This window comes from Canis aureus, chromosome 16, assembly GCF_053574225.1.
Source record: "Canis aureus isolate CA01 chromosome 16, VMU_Caureus_v.1.0, whole genome shotgun sequence".
Classification (NCBI taxonomy): Eukaryota; Metazoa; Chordata; class Mammalia; order Carnivora; family Canidae; genus Canis; species Canis aureus.
The window spans coordinates 52050383-52062418 of record NC_135626.1 but is presented as its reverse complement, the minus strand read 5'-3'; the positions used below and the strand labels follow the sequence as shown (position 1 = coordinate 52062418).

At 40.1% G+C, this 12036-nt stretch overlaps 1 long non-coding RNA gene across 1 annotated transcript in view; it reads left to right on the top strand.

The window, feature by feature from the left end:
• The window catches only part of LOC144286917 (uncharacterized), an 81339-nt gene that overhangs the window by 16184 nt on the left and 53119 nt on the right, over window positions 1-12036 (top strand). The gene's annotated exons all lie outside the window — the stretch shown is intronic.

The following is a 12036-nucleotide window of genomic DNA, read 5'->3' as shown; positions in this document are numbered from 1 at the left end:
TAATTAGCCATCAGCCACACAGTCCACACTGTATGCCACCACCCGCTGGTGGGATGGAAGCTCTAAATCCACTTCCTGCATAAATAGGAAAGACTCAAGAATGAGCTTCCTACGTGAAAAGTTTATGTTTGCATCAACAAGTGCTTTCCCCATTTCCCCTCCAAATCATTATTAAGATTTTTTTAAGCTACTCCACCCTTGATCTGGATATCCTTTTATGTTTTCTGGTTGTGGAATCATCACAATCAACTCTCTAAAAAGTTGAAATCGATATTCATGTGGGGAGGGGAGATCACGGGTCCCTCCCATCATGTTCTATCCTGCTCTTCTGTGCGCTCTAAGCTGAAACAGCCATGTCTTCTTGAAGCTATTGACACTCTGTGCTCCCTGCCAGCTCTTCCCTATGGACTAGGGTAGAGTAGTTTCCTTTCATGCTTTCTCTTCCCCATGGCAAAATAAAGTCAGCAAAGTCAAGAATTTGTGAGAAATTCCACATTGCAGGAAAAAATTCCAAGGTCTGTCTGAATAATTAACATCTCATTTTATTTCCATCTCTTATTTCTTTATCATTTTGGAAATTTCTTCCAATAGGGCTCACTCAAATCCCCCTATTTTGTCTGGGCATCTATATCATACTCCAATATCCCAGGAATGGAGGACCTCACCAGATGAGCTGGTAGCAAAGTGGAAGAAGATGTTTACTGCACATGTACCACCAGTATAACATAAAATACTATTTACAGTATAAAACGGAGGGTGACCAACCACTCCGGTTTGCCTGGGACTTGAAGGGACTTTCAGGATGTGGGACTTCAGCGTTAGAAGTGGGAAAGTCCCAGGCAAACCAAGATGAATCAATCACTCTGAAATAGTAAACAAGCATTTCACCTACATCGAAAATTACCAAAAGTTTCCTCTAAGTTCCTCTTTGCTGGGTTTCAAACAGAATTGTATTCCTGTGATTTTTCCTTAAAACTGCTACCACCAGCAGCATGCAGGCCCCATATAAATGAAGCAAGATGAGCATCTTTGAATGCTTCCTTTAAATCTGCCTAGTACTCTTCCACCCCTCTCCCTCAATCTCTGCTAAGATGTTTGCAATTAAGACTGACTAATTCTTAAAATTTTTATCAAATCCACCTACTTTCTGTCTCCGCAAGCATCACCCTTGTTCAAGGTATTACCAATAAACACTTACCTGGATTATCGCACTAATCTACACAGCGTTTTCTCAAGCTGTTTGTGACGAAGGGAGAGTTGTTTGCATTTTTTGTTTTATTTTGTGCTTCATTTCCAATCCATTATGAACCAACACTTTCATAACATACAGTAAAAATGAATTACTAGGATAGTGATCACACACTTTGGTCTGGAAATAACATCAAGTTCTCTGTAAGAGCTTCTAAACGCTTCCTCTCAATTTCTGTGCTTACTTTGTCATGGGCCGGTAACAAAGTCATAATAGCAGGCTCTAGGTAACACTTTGAGAAACATTGTTCTAATAGACCTTACCATTTCCATGATTTTGCCCATTCTTTCTTCCAGAAAATCTAGAATGACTTTTCAAAATGTAAATTAGGGCAGCCCTGGTGGCTCATGCCACCTTCAGCCCAGGGCCTGATCCTGGAGACCCCGGATTGAGTCCCACTCACTGCATGGAGCCTGCTTGTGTCTCTGCCTCTCTCTCTCTCTCTCGCTCTCTCAGGAATAAATAAATAAAATATTTTCAAAAAATGTAAATTAGATCATGTCAGCCCTCCACCCATAAAATGGCTGAAGAAGCAGGGAGAACATGGACTCTGGGCATCTATCTCTGCTCATCATTTACTAGACTTATTTGATGCTGGGAAAACCACCTAAATTCTGTGTGCCCCCAATTCCTCACCTAAAAATTAAGGTAATAATAGCATCTACTTTATAGGGTTGCTGTGAGAATTATATACATTAATTTTTGTAAAGTGCTCAGAACAATGTCTAAAGTATAAGTGCATATGCAGCTTCTACTGTTATTATTTATTATTAGCCTGATACAACATCCTGCCTTTGTAAATGTTATATGCTATTATCAGTAATGTTAGTATTATTACTATTATTAATGTGGCCAAGTCCCTTATCATCTCTCCAGCCCCATCAAACTACCAGATCACCAAGCCAACCTCCTACCACACAATAAAAGAGCAATACATTGAAGATTTTACGCAGACCATTTATGATATTAGATCATCATTCGGCAAATATTCAGTACTTTCTCTCTAAGGGAGAACTATACACCTACTCCCTCTCCCCCCTTGACTTTGCACATGAATTGATTTGGCTAACAGGATATTAGCAAACATGATGTAAGCAGAGGCTAGTGCAGTTAGTTGAGTTATGCCTTTGGGTTTCTGGCATCACTATAAGAAGAATGGGTCCTGAGCAGCCAGCAGGCCCCAGAAATTTGACCACTACAAGGGTGAAACCTGAATGGAAACTGCAGCCTGGAGCCAAACCCATGCCACCCCCGCTGAGCTCAGCAGAGCATCCCTGGCCAATCACTGTGTCACCAGAAATTTCATCTTTATTAGACAGCAAAATCTACTATTCACACTATCCCACCTCTTTTTTCTTTATTTTAAATTCTGCTTCTCAGGATTTTGTCCCATTTCATGGCCAGGTGGCCCTGCTCCTTCCTGTACACTATGGTGCATTCTGGAGAAATAATACCTTAGTAAAACAGCACAACACATATAGGCCCTAGCCCATTCCATGGTCTCAGAATTTGGTCTCATGAAGTTTTATTTTCATGTGTTGGGCACTCAAAATGACCATTTGTTAGAAATTATATATGTAAATGTGTATATTATGTATATGTGTGTGTAATTTTATACACAGCTCTCTTGACTAAGCACAGAATTTAGAGGTGGTTTCCCATCATCTGAATATAACAAGCTCAGACTTATAACCTGAGTATAAGATAAGTGAAAAATACAAGAAATAGAAGGCCTATGCCAGGAGACCACTCATTCACAAGTGCAAAAGGAAGAACTAAAGTTATTTTTGTTCCTTTCCTCCTGGACAATAGAAAATAGAAGCTAAATGACCCCAGAGATCTTAGATCAAATTTAAAATTCATTCTCACACAATGCCACTGATATTCTAAAGACGCCCACTAATTTGCAATCAAATTAATGTTTGCTGTGATATTCAAACATTTATTTTATTTTTGATGTTTAAGAATTTTTCTTATAAATATGTGCTCTGGACCATATCTCAGACCTGGGGCACATTTTGGTCTTCCTTTTCCAAAAAGGATATAGGAAAATGGTGACAGTAATGGTTTCCCAGGCCCCTACAGACTATTCCCTTGGATGTATGCAAACTTGGGTCTGGTCTATTGCAGTGTATTGTTAGTTAGCCAGTTAACATCTCTCATGAATGTTATTTTACATTAACTTACTGCTGTGATAGATTTGGCTTACTCTAAAACTTAGGCTACCACTTCAAATTTTACTCCCATGTGCCAAATACATAACCATTTGAGAAAACATTTTGAAGTTATGAACTGATGGAGAAGCTAATGATGGAACAGGTCAATACAGACCTTGTTATTATTTTTTAACATAGAAATACCCTGTTACTTTATCCCTTCCTTTCTACCTTGTGAAAATAATGGCATTTTACCAAGCACTTGCCTTTTGTGTGTGTGGATGAGGGGGAGAGCGGGGATATTTGAAGTTAATACCCCTCACTTTTATAATTCATTGACCTATATGAAATAAATTTTGTGATGGGTTTTTAATCTAGATTTCAAAGGTGTTCTCAGTTTGGCTTTGGCCATGACTAAAGTTCATTGCATTTATATTTGCTTTGCAAAATCTACAAAAATTCCTACATGAAGGTCAACACCAGGCTAGTGTCATAACAACTATATTGCAACCTGTTCAACAATCCAGAGCTAAAAGACAGAACTCAATTTACCTTCCCTCTGAATGAGCATGTCAATTCTCCCCCTCCAAATCCGCATAAACAACAGAGCGGAGGCTTGGCTTCAAAACCCACTGGTGAAAGTACATTAAATTTAGAAGCCACTGGTGACCCTACATGAAAGGTTACCCCCCAAATAAAGCTCTGGGGATCCAAACATCACAGATCTTTTAGTCTAGCAAACAATCCAATTGATTCTGCAGATCAGCTTCTACAGCAAGTGAGTTTCCTTGAGTTTTGATGCCTGTATTAGCTGAAAAAGAAGAGCTGAGAGAAACAGTTTCCAAGAAGTCTGCATCTAACTCTCCATAAAACATTGAAAAGCTTGTATCATCCATCTTGCCTCCTCTAAGCATAATTTAGAGATGAATAAGGCAATTATGGAGGAGTTATATAGCTACAATGGAATTTATGTATTCTTAAAGACAAATTCTGTCAGAAAAAAAATGTGATGGAAGTCTCCTTTTCACAAATAAAACACATAAGGTCAAAATGGCTGATTTAAGACACATGTGACAAGGCTTGCTAGCATGTAGTATAAAATTATCAATCAAACTGAAAGCTGCAATAGCTGTTAAGATCAACTCTTACCAAAATATATATATTATATATATACACAAATTCTATATATCTATATACACATATATACTTATATACAATGATTCATCCTTAGGAAAATCATCCTTATATCTGGCACAGGGACTATGGTGATTGACAGTTCTAAAACAGATGTTTTGTGGGGCACCTGGGTGGCTCAGTGGTTGAGTGTCTGTCTTTGGCTCAGGCCATGATCCTGAGGTCCTGGGATCAAGTCCTGCATCAGGCTCCCTGTGAGGAGCCTGCTTCTCCCTCTACCTATGTCTCTGCCTCCCTCTGTGTCTCTCATGAATAAATAAATAAAATCTTAATAAGTTAATTAATAAGACGTTTTATTAAGCACTAATGTGGTAAGAAAGATGAGCCACAGGTCCATCATTAGTAGCTGGTAGACTGTCAACAGATCAAGACAACTTGTATTCATTGGTGTTCCACTCTTCACTAAGCACTTTTACCCACATCACTGTGATGAACTGTACTCTTGTTCAAAATACTTGCTGCCCCTCTCTGAAGGCAACCCCTTCCCTCAGAAAAGATCCATAGTTTCTGCTCTTTGGACATCAGACCTAGCCTGTGACTTCCAAGCTGAAGCTTTAAGAGCCAGACTTTGCCAGGCCATGATCTCTTTACCCTACATCAACCCACAATGTCCCAAGTGGGCCGCTCCATTCTCCCTGGTCCTACAGTGAAACTTCCTCAAGGGGAGCCATGCCTGACCCAGCATGGACATAGAGCATAAGCAAGAAATAAATCCCAGTGGTAAATCACTAACATTTGGGGATAATTTGTTACAATTTAAGATTTAACTGAAACCTATAGAAGTTATATTTTACATGTTTAAGGTGACCCAGTTGAAAAAGATTATTCTTTTCCCCTTCCTGAACTGTCAGTGATTTTACATACTGGGACCTACAGTTCCTCATCTACATATTGAAACTGTTGGAATAAATAATCTCTCAAGTTCTTTCCAACTCTAACATTCTATGTTCATTGGACTCCTCTTTTCATAGACTCTGGAGCCTTGTAAGAGTTGCTTGGATGATGTTTGCTACTGTGAGTAGTTAGGTTTTGGATGAGATCCAAAATATTTGCATATTATAAAAATTCCACAGCTATAACTGCAAAGTTCTAGGACATATTGACTTGTACTCCTTGATACTTTACTCTGTAAATATGTTACTCAGGTTTATATATATTTTCATACCACCTTTCTGATTAAATTGCAAGCTTCATTGTAAGTTTTTTCTTTTTCCATACTACTTATCATGCCTCAGCATGTTTTAATAAGTACTTAATAAACTTGCCCCTTAACAGATGAACCTTTTTTTTTATTCAAAAAGTTGGGAGGAGGGGGTGCTTGGGTGGCTCAGTTGGTTAAGCATCCAACTCTTGGTTTCTACTTGGGTCATGGTCTCGGGGTCCTGGGATCCTGCCCACAATAAGCTCCCTGCTCAGCAGGGAGTCAGCTTGTCTCCCTCTCTCTGCCCCTCCCCCACCAAATGAGTGGATAAATCTTTTTTAAAAAGCAGAGGGACAGGGGAGGCACCTAGGTGGTTCAGTTGGTTAAGTGTCTGCCTTTGGCTCAGGTCTTAATCCCCAGCCTGCTTCTCCCTCATCCTCTGTCCTTCCCCCTCCATGCTCGCTGGCTCTCTCTCTCTCTCTCTCTCTCTCTCTCTCATGCATACATTCAGGTGCTTTCTCTCAAATAAATAAATAAAATTTTTTTGATTTTTTAAAAAGATGAAAACCAGACTTGACAAAAAAGGTAAAGCACTTATTGTAAAGATTTTAAAGACAACAAGTTTTTTGTTAGCCTTCTCATCAAGAAATGGGGTCTAGTTACTCTCTGGTTGAATGTGAACCAATCTTAGTCGCTCACTTGTAGCCAAGATAATGTCATAGAAGTAAAAATGCATGACTTCTGAGCTAGGTTAGAAAAAGTCATGCAGCATTCATCTTGTTGACTGGAACACTCCCTCATGGAGCCCAGAATGTAAGAAGCACAGCAACACTAAGGCTGCCATGCTCTGAGGAAGCCCACACCACATGGCAGGCATTCCAGGAGGCAGACTCAGCAGAGCCCAATTTTCAACTCACCCTAGCCCATTAATCAGACCTGTGATTGAAGAAGCATCCAGATAGTTCCAGTCCCCAGCTAATAATGTGACTTCCGGATGTTTGAATATTTCTAGCAGAAGCCCCAGACCTCACAGAGTAGAGACATGCAAACTTCATTCTTCCCTGTTTAAATCCCTGACCTGTAAAATCCACGAGTGTAATGAAATAGTTGTTGTTTTATGCCATTAAATTTGGGGGTGGTTTGTTATGCAGCAATAGATAACTGGAACATATGGTATCTGTGAAAGTCAGCCTGAGCCAGTGTCAGCCCAGACAAGTGTCACACAAAGAAGTATATGCAACTACATGTTTTCCTGCTTTGTTTATTTTTATTAGGGTGTAGCAACTCTCTGGAGTAAATAGCTCCCCAGTAAGAGCAATCTGAAAGACAGGAGTATTAAAACATCAGGCAGAGATACAATCGAATTATTATCAAGCATTTGCAACATGAAAAGAGTAAGCACTGATAGAATCTCAAAGCCTATTACTTTACTGTGCAATTGCAACATAACAAAAACACCAGTCAGAGATGTAATCACAAAGACAAGTGGAATCAATACTGACTCTAAAATACATTACAGGCCATTTTTAAATAAATATGTAAAATCTGCTTTAAATTGATTCTAGCTCAGCATGAAGCAAACTGCTGTAACAATTTTTGCATACAAAGCCCAGAGGAAAGAACAGGGAGGAACCACCTGGAGCATTCACAGCTTGGGGTGAGGAGATGTTCTTCCACTTTGGCTTTGTGACATGTGGCCATCCTGTGTACTCACAACAGATCTCGCCTTATGGATCTCAAAAGCTCTGCTCTGAAAAGAAAAACCAAAGGGTTCAAACTATAATGGCTAGAGAGTTAAAAAGAAAGCCAAGTGTCTTTATTGTCAGTTCAGCTTCCCAAAGAATCTGTCAGAGAGGCAATAAAAAGCGTTAGGTTTCTTTTTTTGTTGCATTGCTTGGGTTGGTTTGTTTGCTTGTTAGAGCCAGATACTCTATTAGTTTATATGCGCTTAACATAGGTTTAATGACATCTCTGCACGTGGCACCATTTTAGGCACAGTGAACATAAAAGATAAGAAAGGCATAATCAAAAAAAAAAAAAAAGGCATAATCCCTGACCTCAGAGAGTTTATAGATTAGTCAGGAAGAGAGAGGTGTGTCTAAAGGTAACAATTATACAACATGATAAGTCCTAAGAGCGGAAAACAAGAACTATTTGCTGAATACAGGCCTGTATTAAAAAGTTTTAATTTAATCTAATTAGGACATTAAATAGTCCAGATCATACCCTGATATTTTATTTTATTTTATTTTTTTAATATTGTATGCTAACTTTATTTATTCATGAGAAAACACAGAGAGGAGAGAAAAAGAGAGGCAGAGACACAGGCAGAGGGAGAAGCAGGCCCCATGCAGGGAGCCTGATGTGGGACTCCATCCCAGGTCTCCAGGTCACGCCCTGAGCTGTAGGCAGCGCTAAACCGCTGAGCCACCGGGGCTGCCCTACCCTGATATTTTAAATCCATGACTGTAAATTCATCCTCAACCTTCATCCTACTCTTCCATGATGGCAGCCTCCTAAGACAAAAGAACTTGGATTACATACTTTTTAAGTCTCTCATCGTATCCTTCAGGTATTGCTACATAGCAGTGCTTACTAAATATCTAAGAGATTAGTGAGTACAGTATAGGTGCCCAAAAGAATTTGGTTTTGGGTGTCCTACCTAGGCTCCCTTGCTTCCTTCTTTGGTGTCTATAGCTCTTATTCTCATCTTTTCACTTTAAAAAGCTGCCAATATGGCTCCAGTGAAGCTTGAAGTACTACCTGAAGGATTTTTTGTATTTTGAGCTTTATCATTAATTGTGCAGTAAAAGACTTGGTCCCCTGGATAAGAAAACAGCCCTTCTCTGTATAATTGAAATCACACCATGGTTAGATGACCATTTATATTTCAACTATAAATGACAAAATCCCTGGCAGCCCAGGTGGCTCAGTGGTTTAGCGTAGTCTTCAGCCCAGGGCGTGATCCTGGAGACCCAGGATCGAGACCCATGTCGGGCTCTCTGCGTGGAGCCTGCTTCTCCCTCTGCCTGTGTCTCTGTGCCTATCCCTCTCTCTCCCTCTCTCTTTCTGTGTGTCTCTTATGAATAAATAAATAAAATCTTAAGAAAAAAAAAAAAACAAAATCCCATTTTGTTCATTATCTTCATTATCTTCATTATCCTACCTCCAGCTAGAAAATAGCCCCATTTTCAAGCAGCCCAGGGTCTACCAGCTTCACAAGGGATTTTGAAATGTTTGAAACCTGACAGAAGATTTATTTATTCCAAAATATGAAAGCAACCTGTAAAATCAAAGTGAAAAACTGGTTAACACAATGTCTTCAAAACATAAGTTTGTATTACCAATATGACTGCACTTCTAGGGATCCCTGGGTGGCGCAGTGGTTTAGCGCCTGCCTTTGGCCCAGGGCGCGATCCTGGAGACCCGGGATCGAATCCCACGTCAGGCTCCCGGTGCATGGAGCCTGCTTCTCCCTCTGCCTGTGTCTCTGCCTCTCTCTCTCTCTCTGTGACTATCATAAATAAATAAAAATTAAAAAAAAAATGACTGCACTTCTATTTTTACATAGTTATAGAGAAATTATATTTAATGCAGCTATGAATACCTTTTAACGTATTTGAAAGGACATGGACTGTCAGAATACAGTGGAAACTATTATTGGCCTCAAGTCTTGCTTCTCTCCATCCTGTTTTTCCTAACAAGGCTCTGATTTTGTTCAGATACACACCCAGCAACCCTGTGCCTCGAGGAAACTGACCCCAGTTCCAGAAATAAACCTTCTTGGTCTAATGGTGATATCATTCCCTTTGGCAGGGGTTGGCTCAGAAGTTGGCCCACAACCCAGCTCTGACCAGAAAGATATGAAAAGAATGCCCCTGGGAAAGGGGTGTTCTGGAGAAAGTTTCTTCCCTTCTAAGAGAGGCAGTTGGTCCCTTACGTCTAAAGCTTTTCTGCCTGAACCTGATACCTGGAACTACTCCAGGCATGTTACTGGAACCTAAGGAAAAATCTATGCCGAGGGTGGCAGAGTGAAGGGATAAAAGTTCTTGGTTCCTACAGAACATAGTCAAACTGCCGAATTACCCTATCCTGCAGCCACCCTACCTCTGAACTTCTTGCTATATGAGATTAAAATGCCTTCTCTGGGATGCCTGGGTGGCTCAGAGGTTGAACGTCTGCCTTCAGCCCAGGGCGTGATCCCAGGGTCCTGGGATCGAGTCCCACATCGGGCTCCCCACAAGGAGTCTGCTTCTCCCTCTGCCTGCGTCTCTACCTCTCTCTGTGTGTGTCTCTCATGAATAAGTAAATAAAATCTTTAAAAATAAAATAATCTTCTCCGTTTAATCCAGTTTCAGACAGTGTATCCTCACTGATTGGTAGGCACCCTGTCATCCTCACCAAAGAGAAGACATCCCATTTCCTGCTTCTCTGTTATTGTCTGCTTCAGTCATAGTCAAAGAACAACAAAATGCTTTTTCTATCACTAGCTATAAGCTACCCAGGACAAGGATCATATTACACTGGTTCCAAGTCAGTTAGTGGTACCATTTGAATAGGAGATCTTCTTCCTCACATCCATACAACACACTCATTCATGACAATGGCTAAATACAGCCGTATGGCTGGGTTCAATAAATAGTTGCCCACTGAATATAACCTGAAGACCATTGGGAAGTCCCATGGACAAAAATATCTCTACTAGATTTCTATCATTAAAGACAAAGCCTTGTAACATAGTAACCAAGATATTGATCGCTCTTATCTCAGTAATCCTTTGTGAGCCCACATGGATTTTTGATCTACAGAACTGTGTGATAATAAGTGAGTGTTCTTGTAGGTCATTAAATCCATAATAATTTGTTGTACAGTGTCAGGAAAGAATTAGAGTGTAAGATAAATGATGCCAAAATTTTTTAAACACACGAAATTGTTAATATACAGTAAAGGTCAGCAAACTGCAGCCCACAGACTAAATCAAGCTCGTAACCTGTCTTTGTATAACCCATAAGCTGAGAATAATTTTTACATTTTTAAAGCCTTGTAAAAATTGAGAAGAATATATGACAGAGGCTGTATGAGGCCCACAAAACCTAAAATGCTTCCTATCTGATCTTTTACAGAAAAAGTTTGCTGACCCTTACTATATACTATTCATTATATTGTTATATACAGGGACAAGTATAAATAATAGTTTCAGGATACATACTGAGCTAGATGTCTTATATTTGCCCTTCTGGGTCCATATTCCAATTCTTTCCTTGCCATGAGAGACTGGTCTGTATGGACCCCACTGGGGCCTCTTGCTCCTGGATGGCTGTGACTAATAAGGGCACTGGCTAGCAATCAGAGGGCAGAAGGAAAATGAGATTAGGGTGTTCATTTGCTCCTCCATCCCTACAGGGCTGCCTTAGGCAGGTCTTGTCCCTCAACCAAAGGGCAAAACACCTATCAAGATTGTGTGGAATTGGAATGTGGAAACACAATTCTCTCCTCCAGAATCGAATAAATGTCCCCCCCCCTCCCCATTCTTTAGACCTACAGGTTTTGGCACCCTGATATCCATTTTGATTTCCCTACATTATTCTGCCTAGACCTGCATAGATGGTTTCGTCATCAAACATATGACAGATTATTCATCTTGAATGTGATGTCTGTTTCTCACCAGGACCCTGACAAATGCGCCCACAAATTATAGTGATGACCTTATAGGTGAGCAAGGGAAAAAGGAACAAGGGATGAGAAACAGAATACTTCAACTTTGATCTTTAGTATTATCTCCTTTTATTTATAAAAGGACTTGAAACAAATATGACAAACTCTTAATAATGGCTGATTCTGCGTGACAAAAGCACAAACCCATATAAATTTTTTTCTAGTATTGGCATACCGTTTAATATCTTGAAATTAAAAAACTTTACCAGCCACACTGATTGTTTATTAAAACTGTCAAAATCAGGGGCAGCTGGGTGGTTCAGTCCATTAGGCATCTGCATTTGGCTCAAGTCCTGATCCCAGTGTCCAGGGATCAAGTCCCTGTTCAGCGGGGAGTCTGCTTCTCCCTCCCCCTCCTCCTTTCCTCACCCTGCTGGTGCTCTCTCTCCTACTCCACCCCAAATAAATAAATAAAATCTAAAAAAAAAAAAAAAGACTGTCAAAATCATCTATCTGAATTCAAATCATCATCTTCATGACTGGTCCCAGCCTCCAGCCTTTCCTGATTGACAGCTGTATCGCCTAACTAGTTACTTCAACACTACTGGCAGCACCAAAATCCCCACTGCCTACTCTGCTCA